Source organism: Sturnus vulgaris, chromosome 14, assembly GCF_052056855.1.
Source record: "Sturnus vulgaris isolate bStuVul1 chromosome 14, bStuVul1.hap1, whole genome shotgun sequence".
In the NCBI taxonomy this organism is placed as follows: domain Eukaryota; kingdom Metazoa; phylum Chordata; class Aves; order Passeriformes; family Sturnidae; genus Sturnus; species Sturnus vulgaris.
The window spans coordinates 15,464,901-15,482,333 of record NC_142256.1 but is presented as its reverse complement, the minus strand read 5'-3'; the positions used below and the strand labels follow the sequence as shown (position 1 = coordinate 15,482,333).

Sequence of the window (17,433 nt, the reverse complement as noted above, 5' to 3'; positions counted from 1 at the left end):
TTTTAATGCTATTATAATTATGTATCTGAGAAAACAGGCATCTTTGCAGCATTTAAGCCTAGAAATCAATGTTAATAATACACCACACCCCAACCCCCCCCAGTTCCGATAATAAATCTAAGGGACGAGTTCTCTCTGTTACCTGATACATTACATTACATTACATCTCTTTTCTTGCCTTTCCCTGCTATTGGGCACTTTTGTGATTTAGCTAAATGGCATGCTGAGTCACCTCTCCTAGGCCATGCTTTTGCCAAGAAAGGATGGAACAGATCATCCTTGAGGTCCCTTTCAACCTGGGATTCTGATACTGTGATATTGGGAGTTTTCTGCTTAGGTCATGTGTATTGGGTCTGACTGAGGTAAAGTTCCCAGCCCTTACAGTGCTGTGCTTTGCATTGGTAGCTGGATGGGTGTTGATAACAGACCAGAGTTTTGGCTGCTGCCAAGCAGTGCTGTCCCTCTGACATCCCTCACCAAAGGGGATGGGAGTGGGCAAGATCCTGGGAGGGGATGCAGCCAGGCCAGCTGACCCAAATTAGCCAAAACATATTCCATACCATATGACATCAACTCAGACATATAAGCTCAGGGAGAGAGGAGGAAGGGGGGGCATTCCTGACTTTTCAGGGTTTGCCCTCCAGAGCAGCTGAGGCCCTGCTTCCCAGGACGTGTCCAAACATCACTGCTGATGGGAACTACAGACTGATCTTCTTCCTCTTTAGCTCCTGCATGTGCAGATCTCCGCTTGTTCCTTTCTTTTTGCTGTAATAAAGTTGCCTTATCTCACCCTGCTGTTGTTCTCCATCTATTCTCTCCCCTGTCCCAGTGGGAAAGGGAGTGATAGAGTGACTGAGTGGGCACCTGGAACCCAGCCAGGGTCAACCCACTACATCGTGTTACCAGACACAGGAAATACAGAGGGAAATACAAGGCAAGCAGTTTTCCCTTGGGGTTTTGGTCAACCTGGGGCTGGATTAGGTGGGGTGTACATTTTACCTTGTAGCCAAAACACTCCTCTTGGAGCTGTTGGCTGGCAGTGGGCATAGTCTGGGTCAGAGGCACTTCAGTTCTTCCCTCTCATATTCTACTCATCAGCCAAGAAAAAGTCTGAGACAACTTTAATCCCCAAGGCAGTTTATCTCTACTGCAGATATGTTACAGTAGGGAGGGGGTGTTGTGTGCAGAGTTCTGTGCTCGGAGTTCATGAATGTACAAATACATCTAAAACTGTAAACTGGCATTCAACCACACTGATGTTCAACTCAAAAACTGTGTTTAGAAGTCTGTAACGTGTCACATATTACATCACTTGAGAGTGATTTTTATACGGGATGATGTGTGTATGCTAATTCTATTGATTTGTGATGGATTTATTAAACTAAAATGGTTCTAGGTTCACTAGGATTATTTTCAGTGAAATTATTTTGCTGTCTTGTCAAATAGAGGAAATTTTGTTAGAAATGAGAGCTCCTGCCTCTTAGTATTCCACATCTATGTGAACAATCTAAGATCATTATAGCTTATGCATCCAACAAACTCATAGAAAAAAAATATTATGACATGATAGAACTCAATCCCAAGCTCACTGATATTATTTTGTGTTTGGGGAAGTGTTCTGTGGCAGAATTTCCAGAGTTCCTGGAGAGATCAGCTCTGCTGAATGACTGCACATCATCATTAAGTGAGGAGAAGTGCCTGAGTTGAGGTTCCTTTACATTTATCTGTATTCATTGTAGGAGAAGCAGCTCCATGTACTGCATACCAGAACTCTCTTGCTGACTCCATGTAGCAGCAGAAGGAGGAGAATCTGGTCCTGATTCCCTGTGAGTGAAACGAATTTTATCTTGAGCATCCTCACAAAGTTGTGATTTCTACATACAGAAATAGGTACTTTTAGTGTGTTCTGCAGGTGGTTTTCTTTAATAATAGCTAGACCTCCATTTTATACTAGGAAATTCTAAGTTGAATTATTCACATTGTACCTAAAGAACTGTAATATAAAAGTTGGAGCAGGGTATACGTAGGAAAGGTAAAAACATCTTTAAGAGGTGACTCTAAGGTGTAAGATTAGTTTTTATTGCTTTCTGTAGCGGAATTTTAATGTCTCATAGGGAATGTAGAGATTCTGAGCTTCTTGTTTACCTGTGTGGATATGGAAAACTGTCAAAATTAGCAAATGTGAAAATCAGGAGATGGGGGGCAATGTCATCTATTCAAATTCAAGGACTGCATTTATTAATGAAATGCTATAGAAAACAGTTTCATTTGAGTTCTTTCCTTATCAGGCTTCACCTCTTGATAGTGTAAAATTACTTTTTATTTTTCTGATTCCTGTTGTAGAACAGTAAGTGTGAAAATTATATACAAATGAATGAAAATTCTCTTCCTGATTGAACATATCACTGGCTTTTACATTAGCCCTTTCTATTTTTGTGATTACTGATGTCCACTGTTCAAGTATTTTTCTCGGAAAAGTAGTTGGAAGAGTTTTATGTATTTTGTGTTTATGTAAATTACAGAAGAGCCAGGAGATCCTGCAGCCCCAAAACTGGAGCCAGGCTTTGCTAAGCAGATGCTATGAGTGTTTTCTGAGAGAAATTTTTTATTAGACACTCTTTCATAATTTGTAATAAATTTTCCTTATAGCATGAAACAATATTACAGGTTTAGTAATGTGTTTTAAGTATGTTCTTTATTGCAGTCAAAATAGGGAGAAAAAGTAATATTAATTTCTTTATATTATTCAATTTCATAAATGGGCAAGTTGAGTACCTTAGTGGTATGATAGACCAGTATTCTGTTGAGGTTTTCAACAACCCTACCATTTTCATTTTTTCTTGATAATTCATAGGCTAAATAGGAAATTCTTCAGAGGGAGAGGACCATAATGAACTACACTTCCACACAATAGGGTCTGATATGAGTTTGTGATCTTCCAATATTTTCTTACTATAAATGTAAATGGCAAATAATTAAAAGTGCTGAGATTTTAACATGCGGCTGTAATATTCTATAGACAATTTAATTCTTTTTTATGATGTGGATTCACTTCTGAAGATTCCTTTAAAAACATAATGTATTTAGTGGTGCTTAGAACAGATCTTTTATCCCCTCTCTAAAATAGAATGGGCTCTCATAATTATGATTTTCTTTTATATTTTCACTATTTTAAGGCCTTACATCTGGGCTTGGCTTTTCAATAACTTTTTCCTGAAAATTTTTAATAAATAAGTTGCTTATTTAACAAAGGAAATAAAGATTTTAACATGTATTTTTCTCTCTCCTATGTATGTATCATGTTTTAAATGTCAACAATTTTCTAATGAGAGTTCCTCACTACCACATTGACGGTATGGGAAGTGTTAGTAATTAATTTGAAAAAAGTCATAATAAGAGAGAGAAAAAGCTTATTTAACTACCTTTGGCTTGGTGTCTGACTTGATGACATTTCTTTGAGTGCAAGTGCAGTAACAGAGACTTATTGCTTTGATTTTAGTTTTCTGAGAGTACTGCTTCAGGATATCGGGTGAAAGTGGAGAAAATTAATGAAAACGGAGGGGACAGAGAGGGAGGATGGTCCCACATTCAGCTATGAAGGCCATTTCTTCCTTGTCTTTCATGCTAGATTTCAAACTTCATGGTTTTAAAAGTAGCCTCAATGAGGCTTATGAGTCCCTTCCAATGGAGGATATTTGATGGTGACAATGAAACAATGTGAAATAAGTTTTGCTGAACATTGTAAAGCATGTAACACATATGATTTTAAATTCAGATGTTACCTAATACCATGTATAACACTGATATGTGATTATATTAAAAAAATTTTGTATTAAATTCAAAATCCAAGTAACAATTTTTACGAGTAGAATTTAATATTAAAATATTGGGAGATCTTCAGTTATTTATGGTGAATTACTCAGGTTATTCTGTAATCCATGCAATACGCTTTAAAAAAAAAGTAATGTTAAGATCTTCTGAAGAAATAATGACAATGAGAATCACTGAAGGCATTAATCTTATTTTGAGAGGTAGGTACAATCTGGTCATCCTTGTTCAAGAAAAATGAACTTAAATGAGAGCAGATGGAAAGAGGTGCAATTATGATGATTAAGCGAACAGTGAATCTACCATATGAGAAGAAGTTAAAGTGTGTTATATAATAGTACCTACTTATTTAGCCTGGTAAGATGAAGACAGAAGCACATGATTCATCTTTGTAAATAAAACCAAGGGTTAAACACAAGAAAGGATGAGGAGGTTATTGCCAGCGTTTGATAAAGTGCTTAAAACCTGGCATGAACGTATGCAAACTGGATGTGTCAGAAGTCCTCCAGCAGCATTTTTTAGATGCTGGAAGAGTACTCTGATACGGAAAAAAAATCTGCTAGAGGTGTTGTCAGTTCCTCCCCTTATTTCCAGGCAGGAAGCACAACAAGGGTCCCTCTAACCTGGTGCAGCCTGTGCAAGGAACTTGTCATGTTACAGAGACTGACCCAAATTTTAATGATACTTGTCTTAATAAATATTGTCTTTACCCTGCTTTCTTATGTCATGGGGAAAGTTGCAGGGAAGGTTTTGGGGGGATTTTAATATTTTTAAAACCTTGATAATATAGAAAATATTACACCGAATATTTGAGGAAGTGCTAGTAAGCAAGTGTTAGGGCAAGTGAAATTACTTAAAGTAGAAAAAGGTACTATGCATATCTTAATATGTGACAGTGAAAATAAATTGTTGATGCCATTATTATTTTAATGCATATTTAATACATGAGTCTTCAGGGGATTGAAAGCTGTGAATTTAGTCACTGTTTTTAAAATGACAGCATACATGAAAGGTTGAAAAACAGAGTCCTGTTAAGCAAAATATTTTCAGTCTGTTGGTAGAGAATTCTAATTCATGGTTGCCAAAAGGACACACGTAGAAAATTATAACTTAAAGGACATGAGTAAGCAAGGATTTCTGAAAGGTGAGTCATGTTAAATAAATAAGATCACTATCTTAGAAGTGAATGGCAGAAGAGAAAATGCAAGATTTAGTACTTCTCCATGTCAAAAGAAAAAGCTTTTTCTTTTTACCAAAATTTTAAGCAACAGATTTTTTGTATAGGCTATCTGAATAGGGATTGGATGCTGAAGATTTTTAATACTGATAAGTAACCAGAGTAGCAGGGAATGGGAAGTGCATATTAGTGGATTGCTGAAGAGTAGAATTCTTTTGCTTTCTTTGTTGCGATCTTTTCTCTTCAATAATTTAATTATTGATTCAGTTTAAAATATGTAAGGTAATAAATATTTCAGGTGCTACTGAAGTAAAAAGATAGTTTAAATGGCAGATGGTTGCAGTTGCTGTACAGGGTAATTTCTGATAAATTGAATGGACAGACCAGGGAGTGTAAAATTAAATGCAATAGATTTAAGTGTTAAGTGGTACTCCTGGGTCAGTGTATTACACAAGCTAAGTGCAGTTGAACTTGATATTGAATAAGGTAATAGTCAGAAAAATGTTCAATGCATGCCATTGACAGATTCAGTGTTAACTGCTTACTTCATTGTGTAACAGCAATATAGGCTAATGCATCCAAATGGACTTCTAATACAAAATTGATCTTGTTTTATAAACCAGTTCATAAAGAATAGCCATTAGGCTGAATTTCCCTATTTTGGTCATTAACTTGTAAACATAGAATTATCAAGGAATAAAAGGAGCACATTCAGTGAAGTTGATAAATCTGAGAGTATATGATCTAGAGAGGTGGAAAAAAGTAATATGCAGAGAGGTTGAGAGCCCTTGTTAATAGCATTGAACTTGGAGGAAAAACTGTAAATCCTGCTTTTATGATAGAGGGTCTTCAAGGGAGGACTGGAGGGTTTTTTCCTACTTATTCTTCAATCATATTATGTTATTTGACACTTCAAAACTTGACACCGAGTCTTTGGCACCTTACAGAAGTCCTCAGATGTGAATCTCAAGAAAAAGACATTGCTGCTATTTCTAATCCCCATAATATAGATGTGGTTAATTTAACGCATGAGTTACCTCACCAAGATTGCTGCAACACTCCGTATATCTTAATTTAATAGCATGCATATGTGTTTGCAGGATCAGGCTTCACTGATCAGCTTTGTGTTTAGATGTAGCTAATAACCCCTTCTGTGAGTTGGGTGGAATTTTCCCTGTCTCCTGTGAAATTTGATGTGCATTAGGAAGTCAGGAATTACTGCTCTGTGACCACTTTTTATTGTGCTGATAAACATGTAGGCTCTTTTTAAAGTGGGGGTCTTTCTCATCAATCTATTCCATTTGCCAGCCTTTGTATCCCGTGTGAGGGATGGCTTTGACAGATTTTGACACTTGAAAAACAGCATGGCTTTGACTGAGATGCTGATCCAGACTCCCATGCAGGTGGGGAGGTGGCCACTGGCCATTAGTGAGGGGTGTAGAAATCAAACCTGGCCAAAGCTGACTTGTGATTTATTGCCGGGAATGGCAAAGAACTTTTGAACTCAAAAGAAGTTGTTTTGTCTTTATCTAAAACCTGGGAGTGACCCTTTAAAAAGGGCTGTAAACCCAATATGCAAAGCATCATGACCCCAGTCAAACCGGGCTGACAATTACTAAGGAATTACAAATACAAATGACATGCTGCATCTGTAGGCACCATTATTCCAATAAATGTATGTATTTCCTTTTAAACGTTGTTTGCATACCTGCATCCCTTGTATGTTATATATTATTCATTTCTATACAGCAGGAATGTATGATGAGATAAAATCTTGAGGGTAGGATTGTCAAAATAATGAGTGTTTGCATATGTAGCTGAAGATAAAAGAGGATGTGGCTGCACTCTGATAATTTCTTTATCCACATGAGATACAAAGGTGTTTTAAGCTGAGCTGCTGGGCACTAACAATGGTAATTCTTTGTAGGTCTTTTCTGTCTTATTTAAGCTTTATTTAAGACTGCCCATTATCAAGCAATTCTCGTGTCTTACTATTGTGTCTGTAATCTGCTCTTCACTGTTTTCTCAGGGATTACTGATCATTGCAGAGTATCAGCAAAACAATGTTGAGAACAAAAGCTGCTGCCATAGCTCAATGTGTAGCTTAAATACACTGTTATTTTTTAAATTTTTTTGCAGTTGGTGCTGAGATCATTATTGAATGTATTTCTCCTATTTAGATTAGGATAATTTTTATAACACTTTAAGAATGAATTATTATAATTTTTTTTAAGATAGCTAGTATATTCAGTGGCAAGGGTAAATATTGTAAGCATGTAAACTTGCCATTTAGCCTTGATTTTTCAACCATATTTTACTGTCCACTGGCAGAAAAACAAGCAAAACGCATCATAGCATGGCTTTATTGTACCACTGCTCAGCAATTTTTGTATATTGTTTCCTTTTATAATTTGAGACACGATAATGATTTCTGCAATAAATTTTTTCATAAGTATTCTTACTGATGGATGATGCATTTATTTAAGCATCAGTGGACAAATAAAGTTATCCACGGATGACTAACAACCTTGAATAAATACCATTTCACTCAGCAGCTATCCATAGTACCTTAGCAATGCAATTACATGCCAGGACCTATTATCCCAATTAATGAACTGTTTTATATTCACTGTGCATTATACTTGAAACTCTTTAGAGGCCTAGCCTTCACTTAGCCAGAGGCAAAAAAGAAATGTATAACAAATCACCAGGAAAAGTCTTTAATTTACTTTCCAAGATATATAGCATGTAATTATATATTTAATGCATAACAAGGATGGTCTCAGAAATGCCCTTTGATTTAAGTTACAGTAAAACTATATATTAAACCCATGATTATTAAATATAGCTATCTTGTTTTCCAAGATCACTCTTGTTAACAGCAAAAGTAGATATTTTGCTATCTTCTTCCTGCATTGTATTTTTTACAGTTAGTTTGCCAAAGGCTAAGTTTGAGGGTTATTTACGAGATTCATGTTTCTTCTCTCTTTCTAATAAGATGCTAATAAGAGCATCAGTTCCTGGGAATGCTGCATTTTGCTGGATGGGTGAGCAAATAAAATAGTCTACTGAAAAGTATGCAGTGCATTGTTGTGTTGCTGCTTTGTAAAATGCCAACCCTAGGCTGTCTTTCACTGGAATTTGACCACTGGAGTTTCCCTCTACTCCCTCTGGTGGTTTCCAAAGCTGCATTTCTAAAGCTATAAAATAAAACACAGTTGTATTTCTTCTCCTCATTGTAAGGAGCATTGATTGCTTCTCATTATATATTATAGCAAAGGGGCAGTCTATTACATGAATTTATTACATTTTCTTCATGATAATTACTGGAAGTTATTGAACAAGGCAGGGAGTTATCACCAGTAAGTTCCTGCTATAGCTGAGGAAGCAAATCCACAAATATTTAGTGGATCTAAAGCTGTAAACAACACATCCTGTTTACAGTGTGGTAGGAATTTACAACTCACAATGCATCTGAGGATTTTGTAGGAATCATGCTACAACTACTACAAATTCAGGCTTGAAAGATGAACTGCAGTAAAAAATTGTCTTTAGTTGTGTTGTGCAGATACCTTTTGTTGAGCCATTAGACAGCAGTTAAAACGACCACTATATTCTCCATTTCCCTTACTCAAGAATGACATTACTATTTAATGAGCAGCTGGTTAGGGAGTCTCATGAAATCTGCATTCATACATTAATGCAGGATTGCTCTTTTACATTCGGAAGAGGAATCTATCAATGGGTAAAATCAATAATGTAAGTGTCCCAACAGGTCTGCGGATTCCCGTAAAATGCAATCATTGAGTCATCTTTCTGTAATTTCTTTTCACAAATAATTTTTCCAGTCCCAGTTCAGTAGTATCCAGAGGAGCACTAGGAAAAAGGATAGCTGTTACAGTCAGAACAACCACAGAGTGCTCTTCCTAGATTTCCTAGGTGGGCCCTGTTGCCTCAATCCCTTGCTCCCGGCAGAGCTGGATGTGTCCTTGTCACACCACATAATGTCAGGCACAGGGAATGCAGAGCTGGCCCAGGGCTGCTACAGCTGCCCTTGGATGCCTGGCTCCTGAGAGCCTCAAGGGAAAGAGGGTGAGCAGGTGTCTGCTGCCCACTGGATACAGCTGAACCTACAGTGGCTGAACCTACAGCTGAACCAACATGACATTAAAAGATAAAATTTAAAAGATTTTTTAAAATTAAAAATAAATTAAAAATGAAAATAAAAATATAAATATAAATGCCAACAATTGCAAGTGTGTGAGTTGCTATTTTTCTAATAGCTCCTTTCCTGAAGGAAAAAGGGGACTCATGTGTGAGATGATTTCAGGTCCTGCTGCTCTCCTCTCCTTTTTGTCGCAGATCCTGAGACATTAGTGCTTAGGATAGCCAAGATATTTAGATTTGTTTCCAAGTTCAAACAACCTTCAGATTCACACCTGGATCCATTCAATTCCAATCATGAATAGAATCACCTCTCAAGCCACTTCTCTACTACGGTTATCATATAATTCTTTCATAAACATAAAGCCATGGTTTAGAAACATATGCAGAAAAAAGTGTTTTTACTGAAATGCCAAAATGCCTAGGTTTTTACTTATAATGCTTCTAACACATCAGAGGGGGTTTGTTAACATGCAGGTACACCGTGGGAAGTACTAATGCATTTAAAGAGCAGCCCAGCAGTCCCACCAAAAGAATGCTACAGGTACAATCCAAATGCACATTTATTTAAAGACGGAAGATAAAAACCAAAAAAGAGTTAAGGTAAAAGCCAAAAAAAAAGTTAACAGCCACTAAGTTTAGTACTTTAGTACTTTATTACTTTAGTAGTTTAGTACTTTAATACTTTATTATTAAATATAGGATACAAACAAACTAGTAGAGAAGAAATAAAAACACAAAGAAGAAATAAAAGCACAGATATTAAGTCCAATTAAATGTTGATGAGTTTGATAAATGCTGAGGTCTCAATAAATATAAGTGATCTTCACATTACTCTTCAATTATTGACAGCCTCCTACTATTCTGAAGAAGATTCATCTTCCACCAAAGACTTTTATTGCTATAATATTTCACAACTGACTAGCCAATTTCTTCCATTATCTAACTATTCATACTTAAAATAAACAAACATTATCTCTTTTGACTATCTATGTTATATACGAAGACAGTGAGGAGACAAAACATAACTTCAGAAAGAAAATTCCTGGCCATTATTCACTGTTTCTTACTTCAATTTCAAATATCACACTGAAATAGGCTTGGAAATACTTCTTTTTCTTCTCACCTATTTTTCTGGTTTTCTTATCAGTTTTTTGCTTTTTGAAGGCAGAAGCTGTAGATAGCATTTTTAGAGTGTTTAAAGTAGTTTAAAAATTTTTACTGCCTAGGTAGAACATTTTAATCACTTTCATTTCCACAATTTCATTGAGAGAAGAACATTTTACAAAACTACAAAAAGTATTTTTTCCTAGTTCATTGTGGAGCTGAAACAAAGATTTAGGAAGTAGTCTGTGGAAAGAATTAGACTGCAGAGTTGGTCTCTATTTTAGCCACCAGCTAGAGAAGAATGGAAAAGGAGAATAGTGTGATAAGCCTTTTGATTCTGCTTCTGTGTTTGAATAGTGCCCTTCTGCCAGGAGAAATGGGAGGAGTCAAGCCCTCAAGGACAGGCTCCAGCATTGCTGTGAGAACAAGTGCCCTTGATATGTACTCTGATTGTGGCTGAAAATCTGCAGGATCATAAATGTCATCCCTTCTTCCTGTCTTGGAGCGATTCATTGCTTTCAAAGTGTCTTCGTTACGACTGTTCAGGCAGCAAATATATATTGGTTGTCTGTAAGTATTAATTACAGAGAACTACACATGATAAGAATATTTAATATCTCTAATGTTAGTAATTTTCCAGTAGAAAAAAGTCAGTAATAATGACAGAAATATAAAATCTGGGGGGGGAGGAATGGACCTTTAAATAAATTCTGATTTACTTTCTCTCTTCCACATTATCAAAAGGATTATTGATACAGAAGAAATGGCAGTCTCCTGTCCAAAATTTACTGGAGACTTACAGAGCAATGAACCACCTTCTAGGCCCCCACAATCTCGTGTATATATTGATAAATATATAGATAAAGAATGCATTTGATAACTATCACATATTATTACATTACAGAATTAATATATTAAATAATTCAGTGTGTATGTCTCTGCTATACCTCCGAATAATAATAAGGTTGAGTATTTGGTTGGGTTTGCTTGAAATTCTGTAAAAATATTCATAGTATGTGGATGAATACAGCTTTTCTCTAACAAAATGAACTTTGGTGCCATTTCCTTATCACAATAAGACATTTCTAAGAGTGTGGTATTGTAAGATAGTCCTTTTATGGATCATTTTAAGGCCAGTGGAGCATGTGTTATCTCACTTTAACACACACCTTGTGGGTTTCTTTTTTTCAATTTAAGTAAATGATTTCCAGGCCAATAGCTTTTTTGTGTACAGAACAAACTAAAGAAGGTGAATAATGTGACCATGGGAATCTTTTAACTTAAAAAGAAATGTTTCTTAATTAGAGATAATGGTAGAAACTTGGCAGGAATGCTCACCGTATGAGCAAATCTCAGCAGCTCTGCTGTGCTTGTAGAGAGAAAGGTCTGTAAGTAACACCCTGCTCTTACTTGGCTCATTGACTTTTCCTAGTTACTTCTAACTACCTTTTCCAAACCTTCTGAATTTTTGTTTGTTTGCTTGTTTGTTGTTTGTTTTAATATCTCTGCTCATTAAGGTTTGGGTGTCAGATTTAGGGATTCTTAAGTAAGTCTTAAGTTAAATTGAAGAAGCTGTCCCTTCATCAAGGGGACTGCAACTGTATAGCATGACCGTACATTAATTTATTTAAAACAAAGAAAAAGAGGCAGCAAGAGCTGTGCTGCTGGGAAATTAGCCCTGCTGCAGGATTCCCACAAAGACAGAGGCAGCAGTGAGGAAGAGCTGAGTTTTAGTCCTGGGTTGCTCTGAGAGCTGAGGTACAGCCTTTTCTTCGCTTGCTCTGATGTAATTCTGCTCTAGAACTGCCCAGAGAAATTTTGTTTCTCCATTCACCTTCTGCTTAACAGTAGAACAATTGCTGTTGCAAATAACATGTTCAGGAATGGCATCTGATTTTCCCCCTTTCAGCTGCACCACTCTTGTTTAACCATGACGGAATTGCAGATTATCCACGACTCTGTTGCAGAGCTCATTTATCATCCCAGCCCTTGGTTCTGACTGTATCACTCCTCAACATGTGTCCTTTTTTGGATCTTCCTCATCAGACTTAAAACTTTATCTTCCTTTCTATCCCATCTCTTAATCAGCTACAACAAGGTCAACTTTTGCCTGCCCAGCCCTGTGCTTGCCTTCGTGCTGGCTTTGTCTGCAAACATCTGCCCAGCCACGTTGTTATTCTGCCTCAGCCCCACAGTGCTCTCTTCTATGTTGTTCCAAAAGAACTTGCTTTGCTCGTGGTATTCTAAACTCATCACCAACTTTTTTGGTATCATTTTTCCTACGACTATTTGATATATTTTGTCTCATATTCAGAGCAGAGATTCTTCCCCCAAGTGGAAATAAAAATAGTTTTGATGTGTTTCCTCTTGGGAATTACTAACTCTTTATGAGATTTATAAGGCTTAATCACTATTGGTGGAACTTATAAATCATGTAAAAAAACAGGTATGTACAACAGGATATAGCATACACTTGTGATTACCATTATAAGTGACTTTTCTATGCAACACTCTAAGTATCATTTCTCTATTTTGTTCTTTCCTTATATTCTGTCAGAGGTTCAAAGCAGAAAAATGTGAATTGAAAAAGGAAATTCAGGTTGTAAGTGCAGTCCTCCCTGGTTAGTGCTTCTTTTAATGACTCTGATTTGTTCTAAAGTATAAATGACTTTGAAAATATTTCTTCCACTTTGCTATTCCACAGTGGTGAATTGCACATTAGCCTTCACATTATAAGGAAAATAATGAAAAGGAAGATACAATGATCACAGACGCAACAGAAGATACCAATGCTTAAAAATTAAATTTTTTTAAGGTACAATAACAGTCCTAGTCAAAATCTCTTACTATCAAACTTCTCTCTTCTGATTGGAAAATTAACAAAAATAGAAGTGACTGCACATAAAAAATGTATAGTGTAAGATATATTCATCAGTGGATAAAGCAGCTGAACCCAGTATTAATAAAGATTGCTATTCATTTTTTGAATTTGTATGATTGACCACTTAAAGAAATTACTAGTGCTATAGAAAGTCTTGTGACTAAAAGGGAAAAGTCATTTAGTTCAGGGAGGTCTCGTCAGCCTCATAAAATAACTGTTGATTATAATTATACAGTAACCTCTGAAATATTCTAGTAGGAAGTAGAGAGAAAATGAACAGGGAAAAAAATTACCTCCAACTGATACACATTACTGATACCAAGAATACACTTTTGAAGCCTATTGCATGCTGTGAGAAGCTTTCCAAAGCTTGTTTCTTTTGCTAACCTCTCATTTCATCTGTCTAGTTACTTATACTATGTAAGGCAGAAAATTTGCATTTTCAAAGACACTTATATAAACTAGCCAAACTATTATTATTTCCTCAATTGTCATGCCCTAAAAAAAATCCTGTTTCATGTGACTGTTTAGCCCTAAGATAAGGAACATAAGAACAGATCTGAACTTCTCCAGCATCAGACAGTAATTGTTTCTGTGACTTACAGTGTCAGTTTTCCACTCTCAATAATACTATTCATGAGGGAAATACTACTGGTATAACAATTGCTCTTGATTTTTAGCACCTTACAAATTTGCTGCTTTTCCCTTCTGCTTTACAGAATAATAACCAGAAGAGCAAACTTATTTTTGTTCTGGTTTAACTGAGAAGCAATTTTTCCAGTTTTGACCTGGAAAATTTTCAGTCACGTTGAAAACCCTACTAGGAAATGGTCACCTCTTCCTGGTCTGTGTCACCCCTATTGGCATGTGGAAGGCATATTTCTTATTTTTCACTAATTAGAAAGTGCTTTAAAAGAAATTAAAGTATTGAACACTGGTAGGTACTACTGTCTGGTGAGTTGTTGGAATTTCAAGGTAATATAAAGTATGTCTGGAACAGTATAAAAATCTTGTGTGTTTCTTCAGAATTAAATCTATAATGGGAAGCCGTGGACAGATTTAAGATATTTCACTTTGTTTTAGGTGTTCTTATCCTCCTAGGCTATAGAATTCCTCAAACTTATAAATACATAGCCCACTTAAAGTTATGAAACTTTGCATTCATTCTTTAGCCTGGAGGATTGTGTAAGCACAGCAAAATGCATATCCATGTTGATATTTAAATTATTGTTAGTTTCTTCTTTAAGAGTTATTGAAATGAATGGCATTCCAGGAGGGCATTACTCATAGCAGAAGTCAAGTGTGTCAGGTCTTTGGCAACTAGAAATTTTTCTTTTTTTGAAGAAATTGAAATGATCTGGAGAACTGTTGCCCAGTGCTTTTAAGCATAGTGCTCTGTGTGGGGAATCCAACAAATTATATCTCTTAAAGGCAATTATAAGAAGTTCTAAGCTTGATCAAAGTCTCTGTTATTTCTCTAATGCAGAATCCCAATGGCGTTAGCCTGGAGCAACTTCATACTTGAATGTCAAGCTTCAGCTTGACACCTCTGACCTCAGGACAGCAATTGTGAGGATGAATCTGGCAACTTTGTCAGACTCATTGTGATTTCTAAAGGGAAAAAAGAGCTCCAGAAAATTAAGTCTTCTATTGGAAAAGTTTCCAAAATTAAATATCTCTACTGATTTACAAACATCTTGTACATGTTTATATTGTGACTCAATATCTCTATCTATAAAAGATCTACATGAGATTACTAGAACAATCTATGCATTTTATCTATAGTGAAAGCCTGCATCAAAGTCTGATATTACAGAGTAAACAAGAAATGTACATCTAAAAAGTTACAAGTCTAGAAATGTTTTAGTCCTTTTTAGAGGTCAAGATTCATTGGCCGCAAATCAAAAAATAGCTAGAAACAAACTAAGATTCACAAGCACCAGACTGATTTGCTAGAGGTGAATTTGCATGTGTTACATGTGACAGATGTTCTTTTCAGCTCATTACTGGCAAACAGCCCAATTTGTCTAAATCACATTTAATATACAGCAGTTTCTGGCAGGTGTAAAGAAAAAAAAAATATCTTGCAAGTCTTCCATGGTATTCTCTATATAATTAAAATTGGTTTTGTAAATGACCTTAATAGTATTTTTAAAGCGTAGAAGAGAAAACATAACTTGATAGTGAGTAATTAGTTACGAATTAAAAAGCTATTGCATGTAAGCTTCCTATTTTCAACTCTAAAAGGTACTGGCCACATGGATTAAAGGAGGGGTTTATATGAAGATTCTGAAGCCACTTTTCAACATGTCCTTCATGGTTTGCACGAATTCTCAATGTGGATAACTTCTTGACCTTAATAATCAACGCCAACAGTTCAAATGGAGTTTGTAGGGTGAAGAGTGAGTATGGGCAAAATGAGAGTATTTTGATTATTTTCCTGGCATAACTGTATTATGACAGTGTCAGCAAAAGCTCTCATTGGAAGAGCACTGACAGCTTGAGAGGGCTCAAATGCTCATTGCCTGTGCAGGCACTGCTCGGCCTCAGCAGCTCTGCAGTGGGAACATCATGTGTGTTGAGAGACCTCTGGCTATATCAAAGCTATTGTTTTTATTATCCACAGTATGTCTCCGTGGAAGGCAAGTTCTGTTGTCTCTTACCCAGTTATTCTTCAGTGGTATCCATGAAAGGTAATGGATAAAACATTGTACCGTGTCTCAAGGAACTTCTTTGTGCCTTGGCTGGGGATACTGATACTTATCTCTTGCAAAGTCCTTTGAAATTTGGAAATGTAAACCTCCAAATATTGGCTAGTTGACACCGTGTTGTTACCATTACTCAATGAGGAGATGAAATCCCTCATACTGAATTCACAAATATTTAGCAAATTCCAGTGCAATTTAAGAAAATTATTTTCTATTTACTTTAGAAATTCTTTACAATGTCTCCTGTAGTATAAGAATAGCACAGTATATTAAAAGTATGGAGGTAGCTATTGTTAACATCTCAATGAATGTATGAACATATTGTGAGATAATTTTTAATCAATTTAACATTTTTAGATCGTTCTGTGAACTCACCTTATGCTATAAAGGGAGATGGATTATATGTGATGTTTGTGAGAGGTAAGAGATTGACACAGTGGCTCAGGCTGTTCGTTCAAACACATCTTATTCAGCACTGTGTTATTCCTTACAACTGACATCCTCTTGATGGCTTTGAGACAGATGTCCAATACTGAACTAGACAGAAGTGCAATTAATATTGAACAAATATAGGGGTTGCACTTTGTCTGCATGGTGATTCAACTTGTTTTTCTAGAACAAATTATTTGAATTTCTACTGCATTAGCAACAGCAGACTGTTTGGAAAGAGATTTTGAAGTCAGACATGCCACCTGGAAAATGTTGGAGAAGTTTGTCAGGAAAATACATCAAAATTGCAGAGAATTCTTTTAATGAGGACAGGATATCGCATAGAATCATAGAATCTAAAAGCAGTTTTGTTTTGTTTATTTAGTATTATATTGGTGTTTATTTGCTATAATGTTTAAATAAGAATAGTTAACATTCATTTCAAAACGAAGGAAAAAGATATTTTTCCTGTAATTTGCAGTGTAATAAGCTTAATGTTAGAGCCTGAGTGCAGTTGTACTGAAATCTGTAAAAGAGCTGCTAGGTAAAGAACTTTTCTCTAATGTCCAGTGAGCCATCCTATCCCCTTTTTGTGTACAAGATATGAAGATGCTGTCTCTAGGGCTGTACAACAAATGAAACCTTTGGCAGAGAAGCAGATATTCTGCTCTGAGTTTATTGCTCTGGAGCTTTGAACTTCCCAGCCCTGCAGTGCTACTGTAGAGGATCCAGAAAGCTACCCTGTAAGTAGAGGCTGCATATATCATTCACTGTCTGGACTTCCACAGGAATATTGAATACACGTTTCTGTGAGAATGTCTGGAAGTGTGTTGATTTATGCCCTTTTTCACCTACTGCCCAGTTTATTTTCCCTGAATTCTGATTTCAGAAGATATTTGTATCTGTATCTGTATGAAATACATAAATATATTTTTGTTATGCAGTTTTTATGACATTTTTCTACAGAAAATAAGAATATATGCTCTTATGAGCATCTGTTACTTCTGGAATCAGCTTGGTAAAGGACATTTTGTGTTTAGTAATCCAGAAATTCCTGTAGTTAAACTTTCAGAAAAACAATTATTTTTTCCATGCAAATAAAGCAGTGAAGGGGTTTTTTGTCAAAACATAGTTGTTTG

At 36.0% G+C, this 17,433-nt stretch overlaps 1 long non-coding RNA gene across 2 annotated transcripts in view; it reads left to right on the top strand.

Annotated features, from left to right (window-relative positions):
* LOC148222161 (uncharacterized) overlaps positions 1 to 17,433 on the top strand; it is a 516,376-nt gene that overhangs the window by 476,150 nt on the left and 22,793 nt on the right. The window contains exon 5 of one of the 2 annotated variants that reach the window (XR_015806786.1): positions 10,634 to 10,952. The exons of the other annotated variant lie outside the window; for it this stretch is intronic. This is a non-coding gene — a long non-coding RNA (uncharacterized LOC148222161). Of the gene's footprint in view, positions 1 to 10,633; positions 10,953 to 17,433 lie in introns of those variants that run through there. 2 annotated transcript variants of the gene reach the window in all.